Raw genomic sequence first — 23,766 nt, forward strand, 5'->3', positions numbered from 1 at the left:
GGAAATGCCGAACGAAAGGGGTATACGGGACATTTCGGACACAACTGGAATTCATAAACGGATTCTACGTACAGTATGCGCTGCTCTCGAGTACCTGACGCGAACGAACGCGCGTACCGCGTACCATACTACGAGTATGCAAGGCAAGGCAAGGCAACGAAAATGAAAATATAAAAAAAACCAAAACTTCGCTTTGTATATTTCCTTTATCTTATAGCGCGACTGAAACAGTATCCTTACCTGCATCGCATGTTAAAATATCAACTTTATATTAATGTCCATAACAAATTAAAATATAAACGTCGTTTTCTGACTTTGACGTACTTCACCTATAGGTACAACAAAGGGTCATAAGTGTTTATTTGTCTATACCATTCTTTTTTTCTGAAATATAGCCCAACAAATTCTAAATTTATTACACCGAATGATCACACATTGAGTCATACCTACCTACATCAAAATTACATTCTTGGAAACTAATGCTTAAAGAATGTTATAAGTACCTCATCTCTTATTCACGATTGTTTCTTCTTTTACTTAATATCAACTGTTGCAATTTCAAAGCGATTCGACATGCAGAATTTCTGTCATTAAGTGGGTAAGTTTTGGCTATTTACCTACTAAGCATAAAAATTGAGTTTAACGAGTTCAATTTAACGTTACGAGGCAATTTTGAATTTGAAAACTGCATGGGATATATATCTTGTTTGATGGATGAAAAATTGGAGCTATGAACTTGACTCCTTAAAACCTACTTTCTACTTTCTTATCTCTGATTAATGTTTCATTAATTTCCTAATAATTTTTATGAAATTTCAAAAAATTAAAAAACTTCAATCAAACTAAGTATGTAGCACAGCGAAAGGGATGCATATTTCCTCGATCAACAAATTTACTTTGGACCTAAAAAACTACCTAATGAATAGTATAGGTAAGTATTATTATAAACTGCATTTTGAGTTATATTCAAAGTATATATATTAGATGCTCAATTTGAGTTAATTTTGTTCTAGTTCCATGTTTTGGTGTTTCGCAGTTTTTCTGCTTTTTGTTTATATATTCTGAGAGTTGATCATATCAAAATTTCCATTTTATTTCCAGAGTCATCATGAAAAAAAAACCACAACCACAACAACAATAGTTTTTTGCAATAACACTCCACAATTTTGTGCTGGGAATCAAATATTCCCCGCGCCTAAAAAAAAAAATATTTTTTAGTAGGTAAGTATTTAGCTTACATCTTCCTGAGGCAATGAGAATTGCATTCTATAAGTAAGTACATATCACTTTCATGGTGGCAAACATATACTTAGGTTGAAAATTTCAGATCGCATTTTACGAAAACCATGAAAGTTTTTTTGGAACAAAAAAATTGAAAAATTATGGAATTCGGTTGAAATTTCAAAATTTGATCAATCCGTTTTCAGAACGGTCATATACTTATTCAATTTCAACTTTACAACGAGTTAAATTAGGCTGCCCCAACTTTTGCACATTAGTTGCCTTGTGTTGCTGAAAGTTCCACACTTCACTTTTTTCCTTATGATTTTCAATGACATTGGTAACTAATTAGGTACCTACTCATTTGGAAAATTAAAAAAAATTATAGATAATAGGTAGGTAAGTAGGTTATAGGTACAGAGAGCGTGAGAGTTTCAGTAAAAAGAAAGTTTAATAAGTCCAATTCGAATCTGGAAACGATAGGTCAATTTTTTGAATTTGAAACATGTTAACTTATCCAATTTGTCAACGATAAGCAACTTTTCAACGAGTGTTGACCCACTACCACAAATTATGTTCCTATTTGGATTCACACCCTAAGGACACCGCCACCAGAAACAACCAAAAAAAACTACCTAACTAAATTCATAATTTTCACAGAAGCCGCTGATTTTAGAATTTCAACAGGTTCATAAGCGAAAAATTTAAATGAAAAGTTCGTATTTTTAATCAATTTAATTTCGGTCGGTCTTCTGATGATAGGTGTTGATTAAATACGTACTGCGCCAGGGTTTCTTAATACTCAGCAGTGAGTTGTCCTCCCATCCCAGGGATTACTCGTGTACTCGTAGTACCAAAAATAGGGGGATGGGGGGGGGGGAATTTGGAAAAAATTGGGGTTGGAAAAATTTTGGTACACGGAAAAAAAAATTATGGATAATTTTTACTATTTCATACAGTAACCGGATCCCATTCAAAAATATTGCGATTTTTACTATGAGATTAGTAAATTTTACTATGAGGTTAGTAAATTTTACTATGAGAGTAATAAATTTTACCTAATTCTATAGGTAAAATGTATTTTTTGGCTCAGTAAAAATCACTATTATTTTTGGATTGGATCCGGTTACTATACTGAAATAGTAATTTTTATTGTTTTTTTTTCAGTGTAGGTATTGAAAATTATGCTGGTTGTGTAGCTCCGAAAAATCCTTAAAATAATCCCTGTCTCATCCATGTCTCATTTTCAAAGGCCCCGCAGAATTTTTTTAGGGTTTTCGTAACATTTCGAAAAGGAACCAAGTAGACCACAAAAAAACCAGGACTTTCGAAGAAACTTTAATTTGGAGGGAGAGAAGACGGGGGACAAATACAATGTTTCCAACTTTACGAAATCATCATTCTTATGAACGTGAAATCTTGAAAAACTGATAACAGAGAAAGTCTCTGAGCATTCAACAAGAAATTAGGTTTCTACTTAAGTAGGTTGTTTTTTTATTTTCAATGACCACATTCGATTGCAATGACATGTGCTCCTCTCTTGGTGCAATTTGTTCAGATTTTTTTTTCAATTTGTACGGGACTATAGTACTTACATAGGTACATAGAATTGAGGAGTCGGCCTGCAAAGTGACCTAACTGCAAAAAATTGATTTCGAGATAAATGATAAAAACGTGTCCTAGGAAAATGAAGCCACATTTTCGAAATCTGTTTTCGGGAATCGAAAGGGTCAACCCTCACTCACTTAATCACCTTTTCGTTTCTGAAAAATATGAATACGGGTTCGCTACAGGGTGCAACAAAAATGAAAAATGCTGCAGTTAGGTCACTTTGCAGGCCACACATACGTTTTTTTTTTGTTTTTTAGTGATATGTACGCAATTTTCTCCGGTTTTTCATTGCATATGTTATTTTTTATGAAAGTAAAGATTTATTCATTCATTCAAGATTTTTTTATGTACAGGAAGCTGGGTAGCTAAAACTGGAGTTGTGGCTTATTCTCAACTTACGATTTTACCATTTCGAATCACTCTGGAGCCTCCAGTGCGATTTTCGATGTCTCCAATATTTTTGAATTTCTTCAGAAGGGGTTAAAATTAATTTTGATTTCAACAAACAGTACCCTATGAAACACATTTTGGGAAAATTGTAAAAATAAGGTCACTTTGCAGGCCATGCTTTTAATTTTATAATTTTCAAGGGGGGAAAGGGGTGTTACGAGTGAAACTGGATGAAGGTGATATATTCCTTTTGTAGGGCATGTCCTAAACTATCAGGTAGCGTTGCTATCTCAAAAATCATTTTTTTGCTGTTAGGTCACTTTGCAGGCCGACTCCTCAATTGTTTGGAGAATTTTTCAATATAATAATTTTTGAGCAAAGTTTATAATATAATAAGGAGAGAGTTTTTCATTTCCAATAACAACATAGGTAACTTGATGTAGAACTTCTCTGATCACTTTCCCATAAGACAAATGCGCGATTGCGCGTATACGACTTGAATTAAATTTTTAAAATCTAATTTAGAAAATTCAAAACTCTAATATGAAGAATATAAAAAATTAATCCAATCACAAGGTGTCCAAAAATTTTTCCTTGACTTTCCCCGGGTTTAAAAGTCCATTTTTCCAATTTTCTATACCTACCTTCCAAAATAATAAATAAAATAATAATAATATATAAAAAAAAATACTCAAAAATTAGAAGGAAGGAAATTTGAATTTTTCTATACCTAGATCTCATGAGGAGTTCACATTATTAGTTTATCTACCAACTTTTTTTCGGATGTCAATACGAGAAACACTCAACCAGAAGACGACTGATTTCATTCATACTTTTCTTGTTCTTCCTCCCTTTACAGGAAAATTGGTCGAGATCTTCATTGAGAGGAAGGGGCATGCAGCATTAAGTTAAAACTTTTATCGGCGTCAGCATAAGACTGATAGTAAGTCAGCGAGTCACTCCTCCCACTCCTCCCCCCACCATCCTCTTGAGTGAAATTTTGACAAAGATTCAAGTAAATATTTTTAGTGATGTCGAGGGATGTAGGTAATTAGGTATATATAGGGAAAAGGTCAAATATATGGGCTAAATGACGAAAAGAAGTCAACTTTTATTGCTTCAAAAATTATTCAAGCTACAACATCAAGTTCTTCTTCCATTGTTGACTTTTAGAAAAAATCGAAAAATGAATAAAAATCAGCTATAATGATAACGAATACAATTTTTTGCAAATGGATTTTTTTTTAAACTTTAAACTCGATAGATAACCACAAACATAATAAATTGCTTTCATTTTGTATATAGGCACTTGAATGTATTTTTGGTTCAATTTTTTCCTAAAAAAATTGAAGATTTGAACACTCGGGTGTTTTTAATACTTTTAATCGTAAAATAACTTACGATGGGGCGATATATTTATGACCTAGTTTCTTCATTCTTGACGCAATAAGTAGATGATTTCCACTTTAGAGTTTAAATGATATTTGACACACACACTGGGTGGGTTTCAAAGTTGCTGCGTCACGTCAGTTACATACATACATATGAAGTTTTATGTCATTACATAAACCTAGACGAATTTCATCACCGTATTACTTATCCAAGTATACCCGTATAATACAATCTCACATTCACATACATCAGCCATAATCATAATCATAATACCCGAATAATTGATCTGAAATACCTACTTATCAGAGCAAGCATTACGCGTGAGATCAGATTTTTCGACATTTTGACAAAAATATTTAATCATTTCTTAACCTCTAAATTTCGAGGCCTACATTGCATCCTATACGAACGCAATCACACCAAACGAAGATAAAATTGTGATTTTGACTACAAGAATTTTCAATTTTTATACTGATCTCCCATAAAAATAATTTCGAATTCAAAAAATTTAAATGATCAAAATTCAAAATTTGCATAAAATTTGAGCAAAAAATAACTTTTCAACGTTTTCTTTTTCTTTTATTCGCGAACCTAACCTTGACTTTTAAAAAATGCATTTGATGATGTAGGTATATAGACACTCTTATTTTGTTCCCACAATAACTAATCATGACTTACTAATAATCGACCAAGTTCCAAGATACTCAATACTCAATGTAAACTCACCTAAAACACACAAACAAAACAACATCCGTATTAGATAGACATTAAAATCTCGCCTTTGAAAAATCATTTTAAAACTATGATTGGTAAAAAAAATTAAATCTAAACGTAAATGAAACTACAGTATAGACAGACGGATTAGAAATGCACAATGCGACACTCGATTAATAATTTCCTACCCACATCGATACATAACTTTTTAAAGCTACACTAAACCCTTTGGAAATCGAAATACATTTATAAGGACAATTGTAAAAGGCATTCTCATAGTCTACAGTCGAATAATAATTGGAAACCGTTAAAATCGATATCGATTTATTCCCGAATCCCGATACAGATACAGTATATAAAATGATGAATCAGTGTCAAAAAGGCTGGCCTACCCGTCGGCAAGGTTCCATAATCGATACAACGCACAGGTGAAGAGAAGAGGAGAGGTAGAAAGAAAAAAAGAATGAAAAAAAACACCACACATTCTCTTCCTTCACCTGCAACAACCAAACCAACGTCCAAACTCGTCACGGCTTCTTTATTTTCTTTGAAAATGTAATTTCTTTGTGGAATGTGAAACAGACTAACCACGAGTGCATTGCGCGCGTTATTACAATGTCACGCTTCGAGGGCTTTGCGCTTATATACGAGATGTATGTAAGTATACCATAGAAGAGTCAGCACGCGCGTAAATAAAAGCCCGCCTCGTCAATACTCGTATACTCGTATATACTGTACCAAGAGCTAGAGAGTCTTCTCGTTCGACAGACTCGAATATAATTAGATTTTCGGGTGATGCGACATTTATGCAATGACACTTCATCTTGCCCGCGAGCTCGAAGATGCTGCGAAAAAGAAACAATAGCGAGGCTGCGCGTTTAATTTATACAAAACGGTAATCGCGCTATCGATTTGCCCGATTCATTTTACACTAATTCCAATTACCTATACCTATACACCGCAGGAATAGGTACCTTGCTTTTGGTACCAAGAAATACGAGTAAAAGCAAAAAAAAAAAAAAAATACACGAAAAAAAAGAATGGAAATATTGACGCCTTAACTAATTCGAAGCTACCGAACGACACCCATTGTTATTGTGTGGGAATTATTTTAACCATTGTGATATGCGAAGGCACTGGCAGCAAGGCACGGGTCAGACAGACGTAGACCGCCCAGAGTGTACATCACACGCGTTATAAAATAAGTACCCAAGTAGTATTTTAAAAACACTGTCGAAACAAATTAACGAGATCGTTAAACGATACGGTTTAGGTTTCTTTTTTTTTAGGTAATGCTCTCAGGTCGCGTTTCTTTGGCCTTTAACACCTTGTCAACACCCATAGGAGTGATTCTGGTCGCGAGTAATACAATTAACTTGTGAAGATTTAAAGATCGCGATGTGAGACCAAATAATACAGGGTGTTCCATCAAACGTCTAGCAAGAATAATGAACAAACAGGTTGCCTGTCTTGAAATTTGAAGGGAGGACAGTTTAAACAATAAATAAGGTAGGTACTAATTTTCCACTACTGATGATAATAGGATAACTGATAACAACTTATGACGAAGGAGAATGAGCTATGGAAAAAAACCTACGAGCATTCTTAAAAGCAAAGGAAAAAAGCTTCAAGCGGAACAATTTGTTTTTTTTAAAACAAAACATCGCTGGAAAAAAATCAAGTAGTTTCAAAGTAAAGCTGCGAGAAGATTTCTTCGAAAAATGTTTTATTTAATTTCCGTACAACATCACTTTCGAAGGAGTTGAAATAGAGAACCGATAAGTACTAAGAACCTATGCTGAATATCTACAATTTTTTACCCAAGGTGATGTAAGATTTTTCGATGTTATAGAAGAGAAACACCGACTATGGAATCTCATGAACTATCAACAGGATTTTAATAGAAAGTGATCTAATGTAAGAAGTAATTCTTGGGCCACACACTAATTTAGTTATAGGTACTTCCACCAAAATTTCAGCTACCAGTTTGAAGTTTGAGACCTGTAGAAGAGCACATAACTCATAAGTTGGGAATCTTGAAGCTAAGAAATCAAAAATTTTCAATCAATAAAAAAATAACTTTATCGCTGGATTTTTCAAGTACAACAACTTTTTGCCTATAATAAAAATTGAGGAGCTAGAAATTGAACTAAAGTTCAAACAATTCTCAAATTATTCAAAACTATTTTGATGAATTAAATTTGAAAAATTTCGGCACTTGGCTCCTTTAATTTTGGTAATAGCAAAAAAGTTGATACTTGAGTACAACATTTCTTGCATGCAGAGCTCGTACTCAATTTTTCAAAAAAAAAAGTGACTTGGGTAGCCTAGCCGAAAGAGTTTGAAAAAGTAACCAAAAATTAACACAAAACTAAAATTCAAATTAACCCTTTCGGCTATGAGACGAACTGACGGATAAAACTTGAAGTGCTTTAAACTGAGTAAGGTCGGTTGCTGCACAGAACTCAAAATTTGCTGGAAATCACACATTCAGAAAGTATTCATGTCACAAATGGCAATAAACCTTCAATTGACTATTTTTCCATTTATGACACCAAATAGCATTATAAATCAAAATCAAGCCTTCTGAGGCATCTGATATTTCAAGATGAAAATATTGATAACAAGCATTTTTGAAAATAGAAAAAAAGATGAGCTAAAATAAAATAAGTTTGTGTAAAAAAAGAAATTTTTGAAGAAAAACAAGGCATGCCACTTCAGATGGTTATTCAAACTGCAAATGTTTGAAGGTGATTGCTTGTGGGAGGATTAAAATTGATGGAAAAATCTTTGTGTTATAGAGAGCATTTTTCGAAATTTTGAAAACCCATGTCACAATTCAACGCTTATTTTCAATGAAATTCTGATACCATTTTCATTTTCTGACACATACATCTCTCTTGAGGTGATTTGCTTGGGTGAGTAAGTCACCTCAGAAGATGACTAGATGAACTTTTGCAAGCATTTGAATTTTATGATGGATACTGTGTCATGAAGACTGCGCTCAATGAATTCAATATATGTAAGATAACTTCTAAAAAGTAATTCCAGTAATTTCACAACATGATATACGCATTTTATTTTTATTATCTCATTATGACCAAACAGATTGAGGGCTGTATTATGACACAGTATCTATCATAAAATTCAAATGCTCGCAAAAGTTCACCTAGTTATCTTCTGAGGTGACTTACTCACCCAAGCAAATCACCTCAAGAGAGATGTATGTGTCACAAAATGAAAATGATATATATTTTTCAGAATTTCATTGAAAATTAGCGTTGAACTGTGACATGGGTTTTCAAAATTTCGAAAAATGCTCTCTATAACACAAAGATTTTTCCATCAATTTTAATCCTCCCACAAGCAATTACCTTCAAACATTTGCAGTTTGCATAACCATCTGAAGTCGCAAGCCTTGTTTTCCTTCAAAAATTTCTTTTTTTACGCGAACTTATTTTATTTTCGCTCATCTTTTTTTCTATTTTCAAAAATGCTTGTTATCAATATTTTCATATTGAAATATCAGATGCCCCAGAGGCTTGATTTTGATTTATAGTGCTATTCGGTGTCATAAATGGAAAAATAGTCAATTTAAGGTTTATTGCCATTTGTGACATGAATACTTTCTGAATGTGTGATTTCCAGCAAATTTTGAGCTCTGGGCAGCAAGTTACCTAACTCAGTTTAAAGCACTTCAAGTTTTATCTGTCAGTTCGTCTCATAGCCGAAAGGGTTAAAATTGTATGACAAAACACAAGCAAAACATTCTAATGCAGAAAAAATTACTAGGTGCATGGGTACCAAAAAACACCAGAACATTTAAATTAAAAAATATAAAATGTAAAAAAAAACGAAACGAAACAGAACATTCCAATTGAAGGGTTCAATTCCAAGTCGGCCTAAGTCCATTTTTATCATTTTTGAGTTAGCAGCGCCATCTGGTGGTACAGGTCGGTTAACACCTTTACCACCTTGTCCCAACCCCTGGCGTTACTTTTTTCGCTCAGTAGCGCTGTTTTGCCGGCTCCAAAAAAAAGCTGATTATTCCAAAGTGGCCTAAATCATACATTTTTTACGAATATTTGTATACAAATGCAGTTTTTCAGAAGTTTTTCAACGATTTTCGAGTGAAGGCGTTTTCACATGTATTATTCATCATGGTATGTACAAATAGGTGCTTTGAATGAAATTGTTTCAGAAATGTATTAAATTAATGATTCGTGAATTTTTTTTTAAAAAAACGCATTTTTTCAGCTCTTTTTCGAAATTTTTAACATCAGATAATTCCAAAGTGGCCTAAGTCCACTTTTTCTGACTCTTTGACGTGCTCTGGAGCTGAAAATACGCAAAATTAAAAAAATACCAATACGGTACTTTAAAGCAGAAAGATCAAGCTTCACAACCATATAATCACATCATTTATTATTGAAGCGGAAGGGCGAGAAAAACAGTTATTTGCGTTTTTCTCGAAACGGAAAAAATGGACTTAGGCCGACTTGGAATTGAACCCTTCAATTATACTCGTAATCTATTAAAAATGAAACTCGGTTGAGACTTTGACAATTTTAGCTCAACGTGGGACTTTTTGGCAAATTTTAATAAAATAGAGATACTTTTTCGCAATTTTTTTCAAAAATTTTTCAACTTTTTAGCATAAAAACGAGATTTTTTGGAAATTTTTGAAAGAAAAAAAAAACAAAATTTGGGTAATTTTAGCAAAAAGCAAGGCTTTGGCAATTCCTAGTAAAAAAGCGAGATGTTTTTCAGAAAACGGTGAAACTACAAGTAACTGAAATTTCTAAAAACAAGCAACCAATTTTTGAAAATTTTTGGCGAAAATTCGACCATTACTATTGCGATATTTTTGACAGATAAGGGTTGTTAATAATTGGCTAAAAAGCAAAACTTTTCATCATAATTTTTAAAAAGTAAGATTTTTTGAAAATTTTCAACAAATAAATAAGAGTTTTCGGCAATTGTCTTAAAAAAACGAAATTTTCTAGCAATTTTAATGTTTGATGGTGAAAAACTAGACGTGTTAGACAATTTTAGCAAAAAACAGAACTTTTCAGTTTATGGCAAAAAGCAGAAATTTTTGATAATTTCTAAACGAAAAATGAGACTTTCAGGAAATTTTTGAATAAGAAGTTAAATTTTTTATACATTTTGGCAAAAGCGAGACTTTCTGATATTGTTGACAAAATCTAGACTTGGATAATTACAGCAAGGACAGGCTTTTTAGCAATCTTTAACAAAAGTTGACAATTTTTAGCAAAAAAAAAAACTTTTTTCTGACAATTTTAGATTTAAAAGAAAAAAATTTTATGACCGTTTTACATGTATGTAAAAGTAAAAATTGGTAAAGAAAAGAAACTTTAGAAACTAAAATTTTGAAAAAGTGATCAAACGTTACTTTTTGTAAGTTTAGTTACTTCGTTACTTAAAGCCTCAAACTAAAAACTGTTGGAAATTGGTTCTTGTAGCCCAAAACCCTCATGAAAACAATTTTCAGATCGTTAAATCATCCCCAACCCCATCAAAAGGGGTGAAATCGACATTTGAATCGGTGAGAACAGAAAGGGGCTAAGTCCATTTTCGCGGTTTTCAGGAATAACAAAAAACTGATTTATTCGGAAATCTAAAATTTTTGGTAAACATGCTCAAGGTCATTGAAAGAGAACCCCAAGACACAATTTTTAAGCACAGTTTCGAAAAAAAAAATATTCACGTGCGCCGGCGCTGTTGCTGCCTAAACAAATGGGACTTAGACCCTTTCTGCACTCAATCACCAAAATTTCTCTTGAAATTGCTCGAGCACGAATGGGGCTTGATTGTACATCTAAGTACATCACTTAGACTGCTATCTCGTTTAAATTTAACAAAAACCCCTCGAGGTGTAACACTTATTGCCGAAGTTGTTAATTTTTTCGTCTTTTTTCAGTACAGAGATTGACTTGAATTTCAAAAAATGGTCTTCTCGAAAATGTTTGGTATTTTTCAAGGAATTCAAAAAATTTAACAAAAAAGTCATAAATGCAGATCCGCCCTTTTTCTGCGCTCAAATACCACTTTCCCGGCAGTTTTGCGGAAATCTAACATCACCAGTCGATCCGCCGTATTTAAAAACCCACATATCCGTGAACATTTTTTTTTCAGAATTTGTGACTTGGTCCCTTTCTGTTCTCACTGATTCGTTTATATCCAAAATTTTTATCTTCGGCAGTTTTCAACCAAAATGTTTTTCAACTTTCGGGGATGCTAAATATTACTAGGATCATTATGGAAATTTTTCTGAATTCCCCTTTTTAGTGAAATGCGCATTTTTAGTTATTCAGAGGCTTTCTTCGTAATTTCCTTCAAAGCTGCATTCATGAAAAAGGTACATATCTATTGGGTATTATGTATGTCTCATATGCAGATATAGGTACAACATAATATTCTTTTGGAATTTTTTATACTCCTGCAATTAGCCTTCAAAAATCCGAAAAACTGTTTCATTCTTCGATTTTTCTCGCTTCAAGTCGTCAGTTTTGGGTCGATCTTTTTTTTCTCAAGATGCCATGAAACAAGTCCCAACTACACCATCAACCCGAGTTTGCAACAAATTCGTCAATTTTTTCTGTGTTTTATAATTTTTTTTCTCAGAAATTTGAATAGTGTTTTGAAAAAAAAAAAGTATTGATAAGATACACACTCTGAGAACATTTTGAAAAATCAAACAATATAATCGTGAAAAATAAATAATAGTAGAGGATCGAAATGGACTAGGAAACAATTTGACAAATTTGGCAAATAAAAAATTTGCAAATTTTTTTCTAATCTCCTTCCCCTTCTCTTCTGAAATAATACACAAAAAAACTAGTTCTTATTTCATCACTTTTTTTCTCCAGGTAAAATTCAAAATACATTCATGATTTAAAAATTTCTCATTTCTCTACAATGAAAACCAAACTAGGTATAGCTCATTTTTTCCTAGTACCTACATACGTATATTGCAGACGTTGAACAGAATTATTGGGAGATTGGGACACCCTGTATGGGTATACACTATACAGGTGGAAGTACGAAAAAGCTACGACGATTCCAATTAGATGACCGCGTCCACCTCGTAATCCTTCCGATTACCATATCCGGCGATGAATTTAAATTGTTCCAACCCTAATTTAGTACACAACATGCACTTGTAACAAGCCTATACATTCTACAGCACTGTGCCTGTCTCTGTGTCCTCTGTATACATAACATACTACACTATACGACCAAACCACACACACGCAACTCTTTCCACACACGAATATACCGCACTGTATACATTAATACCACCAAAAAAAAAAGAAGGGAAACGATTCGAAGGGAGATTTCCCCCGCCTCGATATAACCATCGAAAAAAATCAAATTGTCTTACACAGATAACTAGACATACATAATGCATTTATGTGACTGGAAAAATCTCTTTAAATTTTGACAAATGATTGTAAATATGACGTTGTGGTTTTCGTCGAGCAGCACCCGAACCCCTCTCGTACACTATGCGCCTTTAAGATCACACAGCATCCGTACCAAATATTTTTTATCCCGCGTTTTTCTCTTCTCCTCTCAACGACCAACAACGAACATCTTTAAACAAACCCTATGCTAAAAAAAAAAAAAAAAAAAACTTTACATAGGGAAAATACCACCTAGACCCTTGTACTAAACTATACAATGCACACACGTATGTATATACTTAAACTTATGCGTACAATCAACGTTGCACATATGGAAAATAGCAGAAAATTTTCTTGTATTATTAGGTTTTCATTTATCGTGCAATTCTCGCTACTATCTCGTAATTCGCAAACCTCGAATTAAATTAGGGTGGAAGCAGCATATAAGAAGAGCATCGTTTAGAATGGGGCAACTGAGCACATACGACTTCTGTTCTTCAGGCACTTTGCAACATTTTTACAAATGATAGATCGAATTTAAAAAGCTTCATAAAATGGACGTGAAATTACAGCAGATCATGAACTTTGTCACTATGATTTTTTGGTCCCTCAGATTATAGATCCGAATAAGTATATACAGAGGCAAGGGCCATCAAAAGCATTCGAAGAGTGAATAACGTTTCAAAAAATTATATCTCCCTAACCTTTCTTCTTCCTCTTCTTCTTCCAATCACAGCGACAATTCATCACATAGCTCCGAGCAACTCGTACATCAACAGCACAAAATACATAATACAACAATTAAACTCTTTCTAGGGTTAATTCGTACATTAAACATGTAAATGGAACACATAGTAATTCGAGCAAAATGCTTCGTCAATGAACCAGTGTCCTATTATAACAACGCCGCCTGGGCAATAAATTGAATTTCCATTCATCGAAGGTTTAAAATTCGCCGAAAGCGACAAATCAAAATCACCCTTTCGTCTTTTTTGAAAAACCTCTAATTTGACCGCCGCGTTCGGTCTAAGTTGTGTTTACCGTGCGAATCTTTTAAATTCTAAGGGAGGTAAAAACTCGCACCGGAAGAAGGAGTCAGTTCGAAGTCGTGTGTATTTAACATTAAATAGCCGAGGCCGTCTCCCCCACCGCCACCCTATCGCAAGTTCAAGAATATGTACCGGGGAAAAGGCCTTAAAAAGGGAAGCTAATCAAGTGTCTCCTGACGCTTGATTACACTCTATTTATCGAAATGCTACCCCTTACGTACGCACTTCTTCTCATTCATAATAAGCAAGGGTGAGTTAGGTAATCAATGGTGTAAGGTCAACACATCGTGTATCTCTCTGGCACTGCCTTCGTAATAAGAAGCTGACCGAATAAAAGAACCATAATCGACACCGGTCTCCGCCTCTATCGCCACCGTCGTCGTCGTCCTGTTCACACTGAAACGAATACGCGAGACCTTTATTTTTTTTCTCTTCTATTTTCGCAAATCCAATTTTTTTTAATCTCTTACGCTCTTTTTATTTCATCCTTATATCGGATTCGATATTGTTATCGTATTTTTTTCGTCGCTTTTTCCAAATAAACAATCAAAAAAATACAACCAATAAGCCAGAAAATACTTTTTAAAAATGGAAATCCTCGATAACGAACGTGATTCATCCGTACAATCAAGTACTTCTGCATCGAGCTGCACAAATACACACGTTTTTATTGTATTAACGCATTCATGACCAGGGTACTCGATGTTTGGTAACATTTGTGAATCTAATTTTTTCACAATATTGGTCATTTCTAGCAAACACAAAAATACTGTTTCAAAGAAGCACCAAGTGAATCAGAACCCTCGTGTAAAAAGACAAAAGGAAAAAAAATACTCAAAATTCAAAACCGCTCGATGGGCAACAAGACAAATATGAAAAGAAGACCGGAGTACGAGCACCTATACTACTCGTATGCTAACCAAGGAAAAATGATTGAAAATTTTCTATGAAAATATTTTCCTTATGCTTACGTTTAAAAAAATCAATTCCAAAAACCAACCTCTATCCAAACATTAATACACACAATATATAAAGGAACACCATACCTACCCAACTCGTATATTAGAGTAGGTAGATATATATATATGATGTATACGCCACAATTACAAACCGCTAATTGCGCTGCATTCGCAATCTACTTACAAAGTTTTCTTTAAAATCGAATTAAATTGATAAAACGGCGCGGTGAGCGCGGGCCTTATTCTTTGAAACCCAATTTTGAAACAAATTAAAAGGGATTGTTTGCCGGTACGGCAGACGAAAGGGTAATTCGGTTTGTTTCATCCCCTAAATCTAAATTTCTCCCCATATTTACATTTAAAGTTAAGAACTTACAAAGCCTCGGCATTCGTATCAGGATCCAGTCTAATTCAATTATCTCTAATTAAAACCTCAAACCGAAACATGATACGCTTGTTTGATTACATTGGTAAACAATTCCAGTGGTTTCTTTTTAAGCGGAAAACGATTGAAAACTATGCGCGAATGATTATCGAATATACCTATCTACACCTACCTAGACCTACGAATACTACGATACCATATAACATGGATTTTTATGGCGTAATATTTATCGTCATCCTTTGAGACTACGTTATCGCGTCAACATCCTTACAAGTCCGTTTTTAAAATGACTACACCTATATTTTATCATGGGCTACCTTTTATGACCGAACGCGTCACGCAATCGATATTTTTACGTTCGCCAATTACAGGATATCCCTGCAATAATCGATTCGAACGCTCGAATAGCCCGCTATATGATGACGTAAATCTCATACCAGTAGAATTGCTAATTAATAATTATCGTTAAATGAAATTTATTTATGTATTATTTTAATGGTACGTATAACTTAAGTTTCTCATTTAGACGAGGAGTTTGGGTAGGTCTACTTATATAGGTTTGGCTAGAAGTTCGGTTACATAAATGACTGTAGTGAATAATTAATTAGTTTAGTATAATGGTTCAACCCCTTCCTGCTCAGAAAAGATCTAGTCAGATGAATTGAATCATAACCAAACAGGTTTGATGATGTAGCTAGTTCATGAGGACATTTACCGAAATAAGAATTTGAAATACAATCACACAGGAAATAGGATCATTCGAAAATCAAAAATTACACCCAGATATTCTCAATTTTCTACGCAGGATTATCCACCAAATAAAGAATTGCCAACATTTTTATACCTACCTATGTAAAATAGAAAACAAAATCAGAATCCTTTTCCCATAGCATCTGAATTGAAAATCCTGAAAATCATGAATTCTGACTGGATTGTGAATCACAAATTCCAGCATCCAGGTGTACACTCTTTTTCAAAAAAAAAAAAAATGATGTTTGAAGAGTTTTCTCAATTTTCCAGATCAATTTTTCCAATTTTCTATACCTTCCTAATATCAACTACACTGAAATAGTGGAGAAGGGGAGAGCATTTGATGGCGAGGAAGCTTCAAACTTGTTCAAGCCAGAATATTTTGAAGTCAAACTGTTTCCATTTTTAAAGAGAACTATGATAAATGAAAATAAGCTAATGGAAAATTACGTACCTACTTAGGTACAACCAAAAGTTTATTGAGAAAATGAAAAAAAAAGCAAAACACTAGCAATGTTGTTAAAAAAATAAGACTAGTTTTGACAATTATTTCGACAGAAAATAGAACTTCTTGATAAAGACGAAAATCAGAACATCTATCAGGCAATTGAGGAAAAATGGACTTTTTTTAAACAAAAATTAGGAGAACTTCTGACAAATTGTAGTACAAATTCAAGATTTTTTTAAAATTTTGTCAAAAATAGATTTTTCTTACTTTTTCCAGCTTTTAGCAAAAAAGTAAATTTTTGGCAATTTTGGCAGAACATTTTACTTTTTTGGATATTCAGGGCAAAAAACAGGACTTCTATCCGCAATTTTGGCAATTCAGGAAAAAACAGAATTTTATCAGACAAGTAAGACCAGGCAACGTAGCCAAATTTTTCTAAAAAAAAAAGTAACTTTAGTGACTTTTAGCAGTGAAAAAAGTAATCAAAAAAGTGACCAATTTCTTTTTTTTTTGATTCTAGCGTTCAGGAGGGCAAAAAATCGAACAACAAAAGTAAAAAACGTTTAATAAGAAATCGGGACTATTCAAATGAATCACAATCCGACATATCTCACCTGAAAACCTTACTTTGTTCTCCCCGGCCCCACAGGAAAAACTTTTTTTTTACGTGAGAACGAGTAGTTCATTTTTTTACTTTTGAAATTTTAGAATTTGAATGATGTTTTTTTGAAGGAAGCTGATTCTGAAAATGAAAACTGAACATGCCTAAGCGAGGGCGACAGCTCTTGAAAATTTGTACTTCGAGAGGCATAAAAACGATGTTTTTTGTGAAGAGTTTATTTTTTCACCTTAAACCCTGATTCAAAAAAAATCCAAATTGATTTTGAAAAAAAAAAAATTGGTGTTTTCAAAATTCTGAAATTGTTTAATGAAGAAAATTCGCAAAAAATCCTTTGGAAGAAAAGTAACCAATAGTGACCTTTTGATGAAAACAGTAACCGAAAGTGGCTTTTTGTGAAAAAAAGTGACAAAGTTACTTTGAAAGTGACTTGCTACGATATTCCTGTTTGATATCTCTGTTCTGATCATCCGGACTAAGTTTTTAGCTTATTGATCTGTCTGTCTGTCTGTCTGGCCTCTTGAGGTCACTGACCTATCTGTCTAGCCTTTCATGGTCGTCTGTCTCCCCGTTTGGCCTCTCTAGGTTGCCTGTTTGCTTATGTGTTCTCTTAAGGTTATTTGCCCGTCTGTCTGGCTTTTTGCTTAAGGCCTCTCAGGCTCGTCTGTCTACCTTTAACTTGGACTTTACATCAGTTATATGTATGTTTTTGGTTCTATTATGATGAATTAATTTCTTTAAACAATAAACACCCATCTTTACTTTTGAACTAGATCTAGTATCTCTCTGTTCCACCTCTAGATTCTTCTGGGGTATTAATTCTGATGGCGATTTCTTGAATAAGCCATTGGGTTGCAACATAAACTGAAGAAAAGAAATTGCGAGTTCATGTTTGTGCATTTTGGTTATCCCACGTACTCGCAGTTATAAAGTCAAGTTCACAATAAGCAGCGATATGAAACATAAGTCAACCCAAGAATAGCTAAAATTTGAAAATACGTTTCTGTTTCCAGATTAGTCTACAAAGTTTTCAACACTCTTTGCACTTTAATTAACAAGACGGGATTTATTCGAGGAATTTTCAAATCACTCGAGTTATTATATATGGCAAATGGGAGCGATTACGATGAATTAATAAAAATCCTACGAAAAAGTTGGCAGTTAATTTTTTAGCCACCATAAAGCGCGAGATTCGTTTTGCACACTGGTGAAGGAAGCGGCGCGGCGGTGGTGGAAAAGACACGACGATGTACTACTACGAGTATATAAGCAGAAAATATACATACACAAATAAATGGCGGTTATGATAATAATAAAAGAGGGAAGAAGTGATTTAATACTTGAAGATAGCAGCTACCATGTTTCATTGCCATACCGTAGCGCCGCGTTTTGTCACAGACTTTTTTCTTTCTTTATAAATACATTTTATTTTGCCCACGAGACCGAAAGTCACCGTTTGAGCGGCGACTGAGGGGGACAAGGGAAACACGGTGTGAACTAACATTATTCATAAAGTTTATCTGTAATCTGAATGTTACTTCTTATTTCTGTTTACTACATCCAGCATTGAAATATGTTCGGACTTTTTTTTTTAATTTTTACTTTTTTTTATAAGCTTGTACGATGTTAAGCTGTTTTAATTTATTTTCACTTTTTCCCACTTTTCGTTTCATTTCATTTGATTAGTATCTCGTCGGGTAATGAATTTAACCGCAGGTTTAATTCATCATTTAAATTATACCGGCGTGTTCGCAAATTAAATGTAATTTGCTCGAGTATCTAGACCATAGTATACCTTAACGTGTAGTAAAAAACTCAGAAATCGATATAAAGTCTGTTGTAAGTTGTGTACAGGGTGTCCTGCAAAGTCAAATGAGTATAATACTAAGTATACTTTAAAATTTGGGTACCCAAAATTCGATACGAAAATAAGAAATTTTCCATTGCTGGGAAGACATGAAAAGTTACTCAATGGACTTCTTATGAACAAGATGATTATCTTGGTATTCGAATATTTTCAAACAATTTTTTTTATCAAACTGCTCCAGTGCCCCTTCAAATGTCGAGATAGGCATATTATAGTACAATCATATAAAGTCTTTTGTTTTATCTACATATCTATCTGCCTACTTGACCCAGCTCGAGAAATATGGCAACATAAATAATGGGACACCTTGTATAAAGCAAAAATTTGATAAACACGATTGTAGATACTTCATACACGAGATTTTTATAGTTGTAAAATTAGTCTTACATATTTAGACTCGTGGTGTGTATAAGTATCTCATATGTATAAAGGGAAAAAGGAAAAACACCGTTTTTCGGCTTCTCTATTCCACCATCCCATCTACCGCACTGTGTGCTTTCGAGAAAAGGCCTATATGAAAAAAAAATACATCGTGATTGGAATATTTACGAATGTTTCTTGTATTTTCAACATTTTCTTATATTTCTGTGAATATAAAAAGTTGAGTACGCCTTCGCCTTCGTCTAAACCGCAATATATATATAAAAAAGAACCAAAGCGAAACATTAAGCGTATAAGGCATCCCTTAACCCGTCTCCGCTCTTGATATTGAAATGCAGCTATATACGACGTGACGAGCATATCAGACAAAAAATAATTTAATATTTAAATAGCGCGTTCGATCGCGAAAAGGTGAGTCGTGGGAAGTGTTTTCCTTTTTTATTTTTCAAAAAAAAAAAAAAAAAAAATACCTACGTTACAAAATGGAAGCGAGAAAAATTCCCGAAAATATGGTTGGTATTTGATGAAAAAAAGATGGTGTTAAAGGTAGATTTGGCTATGAGTCATTTATTTTTCAAATGTGCCTCATTTTTCTTACCTCTGTGATGTTTGCCTTTTATTTTTTTTCTCAGTAGAAATTTCGGTTTTAGATACTCTAATTTTTGGGGGGTTTGAGAAAACGCGGGTTGTTTGGTTTAGTTATTAATGTTCGAAGGAAATTTCGAAACGGTTTCCGAGTGAATTGAATATTGAAGTGGTGAATTTTGCTAGAGAATTTAAAGAAAACCATTGAAAAATAGATTTCTGTGTTTTTCTGTAAGTTTGGGTACAACTTTGAAACACTGTTCGAACTCGTTAAACATGCAGGTCGAGAATACGCCACGACTCGAATTTTAGCCAGTACCCAAATTAATTCCCACGCTTTCAGGAGGAATTCAAAAAATTTGCAGGAATCGAAAATCGCGATGGAGACTCCTGCAGAATGACCGAAAATAGTGAAATTCGATTCGAAAGAGTTCATTATTATTTTACCTCAGAATTAATTCTCATTGTTTTTCTTGAAAAAATCGCTAAGAATGGTCAATTTTTGATTTTCAAAAATTCGCCAAAAATCGAAAAATCGATTTGAGCAAATGAAAGTTTGGTGATGATAGTTTCAGACCTTCCTCTTTCCAAAAATCACAGCGTTATTTAAATAGAAGGCGCACTCGAGCACTTCAAATCCACTTTTGGAGCTGAAAATTTCTGCTTCGTGAGGGAAGCAAAAATTCTCTGACCACATTATTTTGAATGGTGGCATGAACTAAAATGATCAACAAACTTTCCATCTTTGGTTTTTTCTCTTAAAGCTGAAATGAATTCCATATTCGAATTCAGTGAGTAGAAAATTACGTTAAATTTGATTCAAACACCGAAAAAAATTCAAAAATTCTCTAATCGCAGCATTTTTTTTCTTCAAATTAGCACGAATGGCTATATTTTGTCGAAAGGCAATCTCCCGAATCCAAATTTCACCATTCCAAGCCATCTACACTTCAGAGTGATTTCTCCAGAACATTTAAATTTTGCTAGAAGGCGCTTGGAAGTCAATTGAGGCAGCTAAAAATCTAGTTATGATTATTTATTCTCGAAACTAGTTTATCCACATTTGAGCCAATTTTCAGTACAGACACTTCGAATATATCTATGTTCTATTTTTTTTTTAATTTTTCACATAGGTGTAAAGTTGATTACAAATACCCACTCAAAAAGTGTCCACCTGAAAACCACTTCAATTGTAGATAGACTCGTTGAACAAGTCGCGAATAAACCACAACTATGCAAATGAATTTCCACGCTTTCCGAACAAATTATTAATAATTTTTTCCACCTTTTGGGACACTTTGTACATGCAAGACAACCAATATTATTTGGGAGCCGAGGAAAGTTATTTTTTGAAAAGGAATTCATTTAAAAGGATTCTGATCAGAAATTAAAAATTTTCAAAATGTTTCCTAGACTTTGATTTATTATCAATTTTTTGTTAAATTACTTCCAACTGTAAGGGCTGCATACAAAAATACCAAACAAGCTGTTTTCTTGAAAAGAAATTACTCAGAAGAATAGACAACTTAATATACTTACTTACTTATATATTTTTTTAAATAAAGACCAAATTATAAAAATACCCCAAAATATTTTTAAAAAAATTTGTCAAAGTCAGAAAAACCAAGAATTTTTTTTTCGAAATTTGTAGTTTTTTGCTTTTTTGAAATCGGAGTCTCCTAGAAAAAAATAATGCCATTCTGACGATTGAAAATCTAATTTTCTGCAACTTCAATTCTCACTATTTTTGTCGTAAATCGGTTCTTTTTGCATCGAAAATAACTTAAAAATTTCGATCGTTTCATCTCTTATGTATCCCCACAATCGAAATTTGTGATTGTTTGCAATGAAAAATCACAAATAGGTAGATAGAAAACTGTCATGGAATCAAATTTTATGTTTTCAAATTATAATAGAATATTCAAGAAATCGTCGTCGTAAAAAAAATTCAAGAAGGGACAGCTTGAAAAGTCTTCTTTTTTCATTTGCGGAACTCGTTAGTTCCATTACAGACATTGTTTTTCCAAGTAATCATAGTCAAATATCCCTTGCATGCAATAAACGTAATTTTTACATAAATCATGAACAGTTCACTTACTCTCGTTCATATATTAATCATTCTTTCTGATGAAAACAATTTGTACTCACCTGAAACAAAAGACAAAAACAAAAACTTTCGATTAGTCGATTGACAACCATTTTACAGCAACCATAATGAAATTCTCACTTAATGGACTTTGACTTCAAGTGAGTCATATCAGAAAATGAGGAACCTACTACCATCAAATTAACAAACGAAATAAAAATTTGGAATTTCAGCATTTTTCGTTTGATCTTCACCTTCACTCTCATTGCACACCATTGCCTACATTATTTTCTTTTCAAGCCCCCAACTCTTGATCAGAGGCTCACACAACACACCTCGAAATCATCTCAAAAACACATCTTTCACTCAACAGCATAAACCTGTTGGACTACCCTGTCTGTACGATACCGCCATATAAATTCGACTCGTCGAACGGCGCAATTTATAACGCAAAAAACTTTAGCAATTTTGCTTTATGCTGGCGCAGCACACGGCGAAGGCAACACTGTATGGAAAATATATTAAGCTTTGGCGCGTTGATACTCGTATAGTTCGATGTGTTCCTCAATCTTGTCGTAATGTAATTAAGTTTGTCCCAAAGTTTTTATAACTTTCTTGAAACTAATCTTCTTACCGAAGACGGTGTCATGAATGTTAATCGAGTCGAACGGATCAACCAGTGACGGTTGGATTACTTTGATGTGGCCGCGCCCGTTGCTTCACAATACGCCAAATACCTTGGCTTCCTTCTTCTGCCTATTAACAAGAGGGTGGAAACGCGAAATAATTTCCGAGCGCGTTTTATTTTCAAAAACTCAAGAATAACATCTTGTTTACTCCTCGAAAGCAAGTCTCGCGTCGCACCGCAGCGGAAAACTTTTTCCAATTAAACATGTTTTTGCCAATCTCGATCGCGCCTCGACAAATATTTTTCGCTCGTATAACCAACTAAATAAAACTTAATTGCCGCATCAATAACCTACCTCTATACCTAACCTATACACGAGTATAAAAAAGTTCGACTTTTACTCTCTTTTTTTTTATTACACTTTTAATTAAGTCGCGGTGGCGCGAACACGATAATTATCGTTTTAAGCCTTTTCCCTGCAAAACTCCGAAGCCATTTCCGCGCCAAGCTGAACACAATTTTTCAATTGATAGTCATAAATCTTTACCAAATGTAAAAACACGTAAAAACACTTCTCCGACGCGCAATTGCACATTTTTTTTAAAACTTTTATTTACGAGCGTAACAAATCCTCCAAGACGGCCTTTACCGTCTACTAAAGCAAGAAAAAAAATACCCCTAACCCTTGTTTTGAAATAGATGGCTTTTACATTAGTGTTACGATCGCCGTGGCTACGCGCGAAGAAGAAAAAAACACTACAAAAACATGCCTTCTCCTCCTCCTCCTCCACCACCAACCTTTTTTTTTTCACCCAGCCTCGGATCGTTGGTTAGATTCTTCTTTACACCTCTCGCGAAAGGCGAAACGATACTCGCAGCCGAAGAAATCGCCATACATTTATCATACAGTATTGCAATTTCAAAGACATCATTTTTCACTCACCATACGCACCCCTCACTCCACGCTCGCCGTTATCCTTGCTTTTTTTCACCCTACACAATGCTACCTTTTAATTTGTTTTGTTTTTTTCTCTCTTTTTTTATTCGTCGCTTTCGCCTTTGGCTATTAATATATTATTGTGACGAGAGAGTAACATGGGTTAAGGTTTCTAATACGTGTGGTACGAAGATCATTGGATAAAGTGGCATATGACGCGAGTCTTGTTTTTCTTGCGTTGAGAACGCCTTCGAATGAAGAAGTATACTAGATGAGGGATTGGTGCTGAATGAATTGCCAGCTAAACGCCGTAA

At 33.9% G+C, this 23,766-nt stretch overlaps 1 protein-coding gene across 2 annotated transcripts in view; it reads right to left on the reverse strand.

Moving 5' to 3' along the window:
• Positions 1–23,766, reverse strand: part of trh (trachealess) — a 185,677-nt gene that overhangs the window by 52,955 nt on the left and 108,956 nt on the right. The window lies entirely within an intron of this gene.

This window comes from Planococcus citri, chromosome 1 (assembly GCF_950023065.1).
Source record: "Planococcus citri chromosome 1, ihPlaCitr1.1, whole genome shotgun sequence".
Classification (NCBI taxonomy): domain Eukaryota; kingdom Metazoa; phylum Arthropoda; class Insecta; order Hemiptera; family Pseudococcidae; genus Planococcus; species Planococcus citri.